The sequence below is a fragment of the Hordeum vulgare genome, chromosome 1H (assembly GCF_904849725.1).
Source record: "Hordeum vulgare subsp. vulgare chromosome 1H, MorexV3_pseudomolecules_assembly, whole genome shotgun sequence".
Taxonomy (NCBI): Eukaryota; Viridiplantae; Streptophyta; class Magnoliopsida; order Poales; family Poaceae; genus Hordeum; species Hordeum vulgare.
In genome coordinates, this window is record NC_058518.1 from 515,851,217 (window position 1) to 515,862,666 (window position 11,450).

The following is an 11,450-nucleotide window of genomic DNA, read 5'->3' on the forward strand; positions in this document are numbered from 1 at the left end:
ACTCCTCCGCCGCCGCCTACTTCACCAAGATGAAGGGCCTTGCCGATGAACTGGCAGCAGCCGGGAAGCCCCTGGACGAAGATGATCTCGTCTCCCATATCCTCCAGGGGCTGATGCACGAGCCTGAGTACAATGGGTTCGTCTCTGCCATCACCACCCGCACCGTCACTGATCAGCCCATCGGTCTCGGTGAGCTTTTCTCCCTGCTCCTTGCAGCCGAAGCCCGGATCGCCTCCCAAACCAGCGCCTACACCGCCAACTTAGCTGCTCGGGGAGGTGGCCGTGGCCGTGGAAACAACAGCGGCGACAATGGCTCCCGTGGTGGCTACAACAACAACAACACGGGAGCACGCTTCTCCGACAACAGCAACAACACACCACGCCAAGGAGGGGACCGTGGTGATCGCGGTGACCGCAAGTTTGAGAACTGTCAAATTTGCAAGGAGAGTGGACATGGAGCATGGCGCTGCAAGAAGCGCTTCGACCGCAACTACAACAACAACGTCCGCAATCCGGCAGGAGGTGGAGGCGCCGGGGGAAGTGGACAAAAATCTGCTAACGCCGCCCACTCCTATGGGATAGATACCAATTGGTATCTCGACACCGGTGCAACTGATCATGTCACTGGTGAACTTGAGAAGCTGGTTGTCCATGATCGCTACACCGGCAACGAGCAGATCCACACCGCTAATGGTCAAGGTATGAGCATTGCCCATGTTGGTCATTCAGTTCTGTCTACCCCGCATGGTTCACTCAACCTTAACAACATTCTCCACTCTCCCCAAGCCAAAAAAGTCTCCTTTCTGCCTCACAACTCATGCTTGATAATCATGCTTTTCTCGAAGTTTACCCTGAAATTGTTTTGTTAAGGATCGGGACACTCGGAGAACCATTCTTCAAAGCAAGAGTAAGGGTCGCTTGTTTCCAGTATCTGGTCATCATGAAGCTCCTCATCCACAAGCTCTTGGCGCTGTCAAACCCTCTACCTCACGATGGCACAAGCGCTTAGGGCATCCAGCTTTACCGGTGGTCCAGAAAGTTCTTAGTAATTTTTGTCTTCCAATATCAAATAAAAAGGATCATTTGTTAGTCTGTGATTCTTGTCAAAAGGCCAAGAGCCATCAGCTTCCATACTCTCGGTCTAGTAGTGTGTCAAAGTTTTCCCTAGAACTTGTTTTCTCGGATGTGTGGGGTCCTGGACTCATCTCTGTAGGCACACAAAGTATTATGTGAGTTTTATCGATGATTTTAGTAAGTTCACCTGGATCTATTTACTCAAAAACAAGTCTGATGTCTTTGAGAAATTTCATCTCTTTCAACAACTTGTTGAGCGTCAGTTTGACCGCAAAATTCTCGCTATGCAAACCGACTGGGGCGGAGAGTATCAACACCTAAACACCTTCTTTGAGCGCATTGGTATTATCCACCATGTTTCTTGTCCTCACGCTCACCAGCAAAATGAATCCACTGAACGGAAACATCGCCACATCGTGGAAGTTGGTCTCTCTCTTCTTGCTCATGCTTTCATGCCCTTGAAATTTTGGGATGAAGCCTTTGCCACTGCCGTGTACCTTATTAACCGTGTCCCAAGCAAAGTGATTAATGATCAAACACCTCTTGAACACCTCTTTGATATTAAACCCAACTACAATTTCCTTCGTATTTTTGGTTGTGCGGTTTGGCCAAATTTACGTCCTTTCAATAAACACAAGCTTGAATTTCGGTCTAAGCAATGTGTTTTTATAGGGTATAGCTCTTTGCATAAAGGTTACAAATGCCTTGATATAGCCTCTGGTAGGGTCTATGTGTCTCGTGATGTGGTGTTTGATGAGCAAATATTTCCCTTCTCGCAACTACATCCAAATGCTGGCGCTCAACTCCGCAAAGAGCTTATTGTGTTGCCACCCCACCTCCTCCCTCCATCACTTCCATCTCTCCGCGGCGGGGACAATACTGATGCTAGCATGTCAATGACTCATACTACCACATTTGATCATGTTTCGGATGAAAGTGTGCAGGAAAACAGTGCAGGAACCGGTGCAAATTTTCCTGAAAATATGTGTGATTTCATGCCTCCCAACAGTGCAGAAAATCCGGCGGGATCTCCCTCGGGATCCGGTGCAGCAGGCGCATCTACCTCGGGCTTTGACGCGTCGGGGTCCGGTGCAGCAGGCGCATCCCCCTCGGGATTTGATGCGTCAGGCGGGCCAGCGGTTGGAGAATCTGGCGCCGTTACGGGGCGCTACCCGATACGTGGCGCGCCCACCGCTACACCACGCGGGCTAGCGGTTGGCTCCTTGGGCGCGGGGCTGGGTGCGGGGACAGGCGGGTCCCCCGCACGTGGTGCTGCGCAGCCTCCGAGGTCTCAGGCGCGATCGCTGTCGGCCGATCCGACTGGCGATGCATGCACTGGCGCTGTCTCCCATGCAGGTGCGCATGCAGATGCCGACGTCGCCTCTCCACAGGAGTTCTCCTCGGGATCGGATGCTGGTTCTGCCTCGTCAAATCGTCTCCAACTGCAGCTCTCGCGACCTGCGCCACCTCCACCTGCGCGTGCCCACACCAGGTCCCAGGGTGGAGTCATCAAACCGAAGGTATATCACGATGGTTGCATTTGTTGGGGCTCCTTTTGTGCCACAGGTGAACCGCAGAATGTGACAGAAGCACTTACCTCACCTCGGTGGAAAGAGGCCATGGATGAGGAGTATAGTGCTCTTATGCAAAACAAGACTTGGCGTTTAGTTCCTCCAGCTCGAGGCAGAAACATCATTGATTGCAAATGGGTGTACAAGGTAAAAAGGAAAGCTGATGGCAGTGTGGAGAGGTATAAAGCACGACTGGTTGCAAAGGGATTTAAGAAGAGGTATGGGATTGACTATGAGGACACGTTTAGTCCTGTGGTTAAAGCTGCTACAATTAGGTTGATCCTTTCTGTTGCAGTTTCTCGCAATTGGTGCATGAGACAATTAGATGTGAAGAATGCGTTTTTGCATGGTGTTCTGGAAGAGGAAGTGTTCATGAGACAACCTCCTGGGTATGAGAATTCTAAATCACCTCGTCATGTGTGTAAACTTGAGAAGGCATTATATGGGCTCAAACAAGCACCTAGAGCTTGGTACTCTCGGTTGTCTTCAAAACTTCAATCTCTTGGTTTTGCTCCATCCAAAGGAGATACCTCACTTTTCTTCTACCATAAGCATGGTGTCACTATTTTTATGCTTATTTATGTTGATGACATAATAGTTGCAAGCTACTCTCCCCAAGCGGTTGAGGCTCTTTTGAAGGATCTCGGCAAGGAATTTGCACTCAAGGACCTTGGAGATTTGCACTTCTTTCTTGGCATTGAGGTAAAACAAGTACATGCTGGAATTCTTTTGTCACAAGAAAAGTATGTGCAGGAAATACTTCAGCGTATAGGGATGAAGGGTTGCAAACCCTCTTCCACACCCTTGTCTACCTCGGAAAAACTGTCTCTTTATGATGGGGAAGTATTAGGAGCAGAGGATTCGACAAAGTATAGAAGTATTGTAGGAGCGTTACAAAAATTGACTCTAACTAGGCCTGATATTTCATATTCAGTTAATAAAGTGTGCCAGTTTTTGCATGCTCCTACTAGTGTGCATTGGACTGCAGTAAAAAGAATACTGAGGTATCTTCAGGGAACAAAGAGTCATGGACTTAAGATCAGCAAAACTGATTCTATGCTTGTGAGTGCATTCTCAGATGCAGATTGGGCTGGGTGTCCTGATGATAGGAGATCCACTGGAGGCTTTGCTGTGTTTCTTGGAGGCAACCTAGTTTCATGGAGTGCTCACAAGCAACATGGTTTCCAGGTCAAGCACTGAAGCTGAGTATAAAGCCTTAGCAAATGCAACTGCTGAAATTATTTGGGTTCAGAATTTGTTGACTGAACTAGGTGTACGTCATCCAAAGGCAGCCTCACTATGGTGTGATAATCTTGGTGCTACCTATATGTCTGCTAATCCTGTTTTCCATGCTAGAACGAAGCACATCGAAATCGATTATCATTTTGTTCGTGAACGAGTGGTAGACAAGTTGTTGAACATCAGATTTGTACCAACTGGTGATCAAGTTGCAGATGGCTTCACTAAGCCACTCACCACTCGGCAGCTAGAAGCATTCAGGAACAATCTCAACTTAGATAGTTGTGATTGAGGGGGGGTGTTAAAAGATGTAACATATATCCGTACAAATATAAACGGTATATGATTGTGTTTAAGTTAGTTGTTGGAGATATGACTTGTATATCAATCCAACAACTAACCTTGTAGATCTTTGTAACAACCTGGCCGGTGGCCTATATTAACACGCAAAGCGCCCCTGCAAGATGCAAGCGTTGTCTCATAGTTTTGACAATGATAACTGGACGTCTGGACCATATGGTCATCCCATAAGCTAACATTCGGCAGACATCTCAAGCGACAAAGAAAATAGTTCGGTAGACACTAGAGTACTAGAGAGAGACTAACATATATAACAGTTAATAGTTAAACAAATGGAAACAATAGCATTTTATTCATCAATCATATTAGCTTCGCAAACTAACCTATATTAAAATTCTTGTTTCTCCTTTGCCTTATAGCAATCTCATGGCCGAAACATCCTTGCTGATCTTGATACATGTTGAGCTCTTCAATTACAATGTCTTGGATTTCTTCGTCCTCAATCATCTTGCAAATGCATGTAATCACAACAGCTCTAAAGGATCCATCATGCTCAATCTCTCACTTGTTTGGATAATAATAGTGAGGATTCAAATAATACCCAGCCAAGTGAAGAGGAGTCTTGAGCTTGTTATCCCACCTTTTATCAATGATGTCCCAAGCAACTTTGTACTTGCTCTCATCATTGTCAAACCTCACAGCAATATAATTCTTTGCCTAAAGCATTAATCCATGAAAGAATCCCATTGTAGGAACATCAATATCCATTCCGCGAAGCACATTAGCCATTGGCTGAAAGAAATTAATAGCCATGTGAACATGTTTCCAAAAAACTTCAGATTGCACCACTTTGCATGTTTTTCCCCTTTTCCTTCGTCAAGTATGAACCTAGTTCATTCATCTCATCTCACCTGAAGAGCGTTGTCAACTCATTCTTGTTGTCTTGCAAACTTTTCAGATTTAAGTAAGCAGTGTCAAATCGAGTAACACTAGAGCGAACCAATTGCTTCCCAAGAAATTACATCATCAAATCAAATACCCTTGTATGAGCATATAAGAAACTAGTCACTTCTCTTGCACCTGGAATAGTTTTTTCAACTGGTCCAAGCTTCCCAAGATCCTCCAGCATGAGATCTAGACAGTGAGCAGCACATCATTCCAAAATATGGATGGTCTATTTGTTGTTAGCATACTAGCTGCTGATACATTCACACTAGCATTATCAGTCACCACTTGCACAACATGTTCTTCACCTATATCTTCTATGCATTTGTCCACCAAGCCAAATATGTATTTGCCATATTTTCTGTCACTGGAGCATTCCACTGAATCAATGAAGCAAACACCATGAGCATTGTGCACAACTAAATTCATTACTCCCCTGCCCTTCCTATCTATCCATGCATCAGTCATAATAGTGCAACATGTGAGCTCCCATGATTCCCTATGATTCTTGAATCCATCCAACACCTTCTGTTTCCTCTTCTGCAAAAATGGTTCGCTCGTTTCATATGGACTAGGCCCTTTCAACTTCTTGCTAAACTGGTCGAAGGCTTGAAGCATATGAGCAAAGCTAGGGAGGGTGAGTGTTGTGAGGAATGCTAGCTTCATAGAAAAACTGGCAAATATACTCACAAACTCTGTCCCTTTTCTCTTCTCTTTTCATAGTTGACAACTTTGTTTGGACCTTCTGGCTAACATTCAATCCCTTTTGATTATTGCGAACAAAGTCTTCTATAGATGTTGTCTTGTAAAACTTATCAATAGTGGCATTGCCACTACCTACCACAACTCTAGAGTTACTCATCCCACTGACTCTTGTTGACTTCAACAACACAACATCATTCGTCTCATAGTCAGAATCATCCCCACTACCCCTTTCACCATCTAAATTATCTATATTAACTATAGATCGAACCCTTTGCACTTCATCCTTCTTCTGCTGCTTGTCACCACTCTTTTTTGTAAGAAAAGCAATAATCTCTTCATTCACATCTACTGGAACTTTCTTGCATTTAACAGCATTGAAGCCACTAATGCAAGCAAGATGGTACTTCACTCTAGTAATTCCACCTTTCAATAGATTTTCACAAAAATTGCACTGCAAATGGTACTTCTTGTTCACATCCAGGGCAAAACAGTATGCATATGCAGGGTCATCTGACGTTGCTGCTTGCCTTGCTTATGTTTGGGTTGTTGTCGCTTCTCTTGCACTTGAATCACCTACAGATAAGGTACAAAATAGTTTCATTGACCTATTTGATTGATGAACGATCTATCTTAATTAAGCAGAAATAGATGGTATAATATGCCACAATTAATTACTTTGATTCATAATCATCTAAAATTCTAAATTGTTGCTGGAGCATAGGACAGTTGCCACGGTTTATTTGATTGATCATCTATCTACGATGTATAATCTACTGAAAGTAGTAATTGGCTACTTGTTAGCTTTCATATCAATAGGGGAATTGGAACGTCAACTTGTTAGATTTCTATTGGAAAATAAACTTACGTTCCCTTGATACGTCTCCATTGTATCTACTTTTCCAAACTCTTTTGCCCTTGTTTTGGCCTCTAATTTGCATGATTTGAATGGAACTAATCGAGACTGACGCTGTTTTCAGCAGAATTGCCATGGTGTTGTTTTTGTGCGGAAATGAAAATTCTCGGAACGTCCTGAAAATTTACGAAGAATATTTCTGGAAAATATGAAAAATACCTGCGCAAAGATCCACCAGAGGGGATGGGCTAGTGGGCCACAAGCCCTGTAGCCCCCCTGGTGGCGGCTACCAAGCTTGTGGGGCCCACGTGGCTCTGCCGCCCCCAATTTCAGCGCTATTTATTCCCTTTCATCCCAGAAAAAATAAGGAGAGAAGATTTCATCGCGTTTGCGATACGGAGGCGCCGCCACATCCTGTTCTTCATCTGGAGGGCAGATCTGGAGTCCGGTTTGGGCTCCGTAGAGGGGAAATCGTCGCCATTGTCATGATTAACCTTCTTCCCTCTCCAATTCCATGAAGCTCTTCATCGTTCGTTAGTAATTTATTCATAGGCTCGCTGGGCGGTGATGCGTAGGATGAGATCTATCATGTAATCGAGTTAGTTTTGACGGGGATTGATCCCTAGTATCCACTATGTTCTGAGATTGATGTTGCTACTACTTTGCCATGCTTAATGCTTGTCACTAGGGCCCAAGTGCCATGATTTCAGATCTAAAATTATTATGTTGTCACCAATATATGTGTGTTTTAGATCCGATCTTGCAAGTTGTAGCTACCTACTACGTGTTATGATCCGGCAACCCCGGAGTGACAATAACCGGAACCACTCCCGGTGATGACCATAGTTTGAGGAGTTCATGTGTTCACCAAGTGTTAATGCGTTGTTCCGGTTCTTTATTAAAAGGAGAACCTTAATATCCCGTAGTATCCTTTTGGACCCCGCTGCCACGGGAGGGATGGACAATAGATGTCATGCAAGTTCTTTTCCCTAAGCACGTATGACGACACACGGAATGCATGCCTACATCACATTGACGAACGGGAACTAGCCACATATCTCTCTGTGTTATAACTGTTGCATGATGAATATCATCCGACAAATCACCGACCCATTGCCTACGAGTTTGTCCCACTGCTGTTGTTACTTGTTTTGCTCTGTTGTTGTTACTATTGTTGATGCTGATGTTACTTGCTTTGCTCTGCTGCTACTTGCTACTGATGTTACTCGCTACTGTTGCTACTTGTTGTCACTACTGCTGTTCCTTGCCACTGTTGTTACTCGTTACACTGCTGCTACCTGCTACATAACTTTTTTCTCACGACGTTGACGGGAAAGAATATTTCCCGTCCACGGGCAACTTCTGGCGCCATTGATACAACAGTTAGGAATAGTCTGCCGTCAACAGATCGTTTTTGGCACCGTTGTTATCATACTACTTTGCTGCTGATACTTTGCTTGCAGATACTAATCTTTCAGGTGTGGTTGAATCTGATGCATTTAGCTGCTAATACTAGAGAATATTCTTTCACTTCCTGTCGGGCGAACCAACAAATTTGGGTTGAATACTCTACCCTCGAAAACTGTCGCGAACCCATGCGCTGGTGGGCCATTGCAAGACAATTGCTAATTGTTGAGCAACTGGGAGCAGTTCTTTTCTGGCTCTGTTGCCGTGGAGGCATCAAGTCAGGAACACGTCAAGAGCATTTTTCTAGTGTCGTTGCCGGGGACTGCTAGCAGCATTTTTCTGGCGCCGTTGCCGGGGAAGGGGATTGCTATATTCTCTGAGTCACTTGGGATTTATATCTGCTGATCACTATGAAGAATCTGAAAGATCTAAAAACGAAAGTTTTGCCCTCAACTATGAGGGGAGGTAAGGAACTGCCATCTAGCTCTGCACTTGATTCACCTTCAGTTATGAGTAAATTTGCGACACCACCTCCTGCTAGAAATCTTGATATGTCAGATGTGCTTGATCATGCTTATGATGCTACTATGCTTGGTACTACTAGAGATGCTTTGCCTGATACTGCTAGAGATGCTTTGCCTCATACTGCTAGAGATGCTATGCGTGATACTGCTAGAGATGCTATGCTTGATACTGCTTTGCCTGATGATGCTAGAAATGCTATTTTGCCTGATGATGTTATGCTTGATACTGCTTTGCCTGATATGCCACTAGGGGTATTCCTTGATGCTCATATTGCTAGAGTTACTGCCAATGCTCGTGATGCTTCTGAAACTACCGATACTATTGATATAGAACCTGCTTTTGCTCCTGCTAGATCTAGCTCTCCTAGATATGGATTGCCTGATATACCTGAGGGTTATGTTATGGAGGGAGAGATAGCTGAGGATTTTCTTGCGTGTAAGGATGCCTATGACGCTGAGTAATTACTTCTCAAGTGGAAGGAAAAATCTCTGAAAGCTAGGATGAAATACGACCCGAAGTTTGCCACTTCACCTATCTTTATCACCGATAAGGATTTTGAATTCTCTATCGACCCTGAGATAATCTCTCTAGTCAAATCTGATCCTTTCCACGGTTATGAGTCTGAGACGGTCGTAGCCCATCTTACCAAACTACACGATATAGCCACCCTTTTCACTAGTGAGGAGAAGATCCGCTACTACTATATCCTTAAGTTGTTTCCTTTCTCTCTAAAGGATGATGCTAAAGCCTGGTTCGATTCTCTTGCTCCTGGATGTGTGAGTAGTCCCCAGAATATGGTTTATTACTTTTGTGAGAAATATTTCCCTGCCCATAAGAAGCAAGCTGCCTTGCAGCAAATATACAACTTTGCTCAACTCAAAGAAGAGAGTCTCTCACAAGCTTGGGGGAGGCTCATCCAGCTACAAAATGTTTTGCCTGATCACCCTCTTAAGAAGAACGAGATACTTGATATCTTCTATAACGGACTTACCGATGCTTCTAGAGACCGGCTAGATAGTTGTGACGGTTGTGTTTTTAGGGAACGAACTATAGAACAAGCTCAGATTCTACTGAATAACATATTGATCAACGATAATGCTTGGACTATTCCCGAACCACCTCCTAAGCCAACTCCTAAGAAAAGAGGTATTCTATTCCTCAGTCCCGAAGATATGCAAGAAGCCAAGAAATCTATGCAAGAGAAAGGCATTAGATTCGAAGATGTCAAAAATCTACCACCTATCGAAGAGATCCATGGTATCGATAACCGATACAAGTAGTAGAGGTGAATTCTCTGCGTAGGTTTGATGAGAATGATATTCCTTTTGACAAACCTGCTAGCCTATGCTTTGATGAATTTGACAACTTTGTTGCCAAACAACAGAGTTTCAATGATTATGTTAGCAGACATTTGGAACTAAGTACTCGTATGCTTAGTCATTTAAGTGCTTGTGTAGACAGAAATGTCAATGATCTGAAGCTTCTGAGTAAACATGCCTCTATGATTACTACTCAGGTAGAACAAGTACTTAAAGCTCAGAATGACTTGCTCAATGAATTAAATGACAACTCTGTCAGAGTCATTACTAGAGGAGGCAAAATGACTCAAGAACCTTTGTATCCTGAAGGCCATCCTAAGAGAATTGATCAAGATTCTCAAGGAATTAATGCTGATACACCCAGTCATCCTAAGAAGAAGAAGGATGGTAGAAACCTACATGTCAGTTCACCAAATATTGTCACCCCTGAAGAACCATTGATATTTCTGCGTCTGATGCAGAAACACAATATGGTGATGAACATGAACCTGGTGACAATATGGACAGCGATGTTCATAATGAGGCTCAACCTAGCAATGATAAGGATGTGGAGATTGAACCTACGGTTAATCCTGATAACCCACAACCTAAGAGATACGATAAGAATGACTCCGCTGCTAGGAAGCATGGTAAAGAAAGGGAGCCATGGGTTCAGAGACCCATGCCCTTTCCTCCTAAGCCATCCAAGAAAAAGGATGGTGAGGATTTTGAGCGCTTCGTTGAGATGATAAGACCCGTCTTTCTACAGATGTGGTTAATTGATATGCACAAAATGTCTCTGTATGCCAAGTACATGAAAGATACCGTGACTAATAAACGGAAGATACCAGATCTTGAGATCTCCACCATGCTTGCCAATTACACTTTCAAATGTGGAACTCCTAAAAAACTTGGTGATCCCGGAGTGCCCACTATACCTTGCTTCATTAAAGGAAACCACGTAAGAACTGCCTTATGTGACCTTGGAGCCGGTGTTAGTGTTATGCCGCTCTCTCTTTATCGTAGACTTGAATTGGATAAGTTGACACCCACTGAAATTTCTTTGCAAATGGCCGACAAATCAACTGCTTTCCCTATCGGCATTTGCGAGGATGTGCATGTTGTGGTTTCTAACACCACTATCTTAACAGACTTTGTTAGCTTGGATATTCCCGAGGACGATGCCATGGCTGTCATCCTCGGAAGACCCTTTCTAAACATTGTAGGGGCTGTTATAGATTGCAACAAAGGCAATGTGACTTTCCATGTCAACGGTAATGAGCATACAGTGCACTTTCCGAAGAAACGATATCAAGTACATTGCATCAATGCTATCGAAAAAACTTCATCGATTCTTATTGGGAGCTTTGAATGCCCTATTCCTCGTGTTAAGATGAAGTATGATTTGCTTGTTGGGGAGATTCATATCCCCATTGAGGTGACTTAGTGGCTATTCGAAAATTCTCCGTTCTCTTTTGCGATTCGACAAGGTTTTGTCATGAGGATTTGATCAACCCCATTGACGGATTTCTT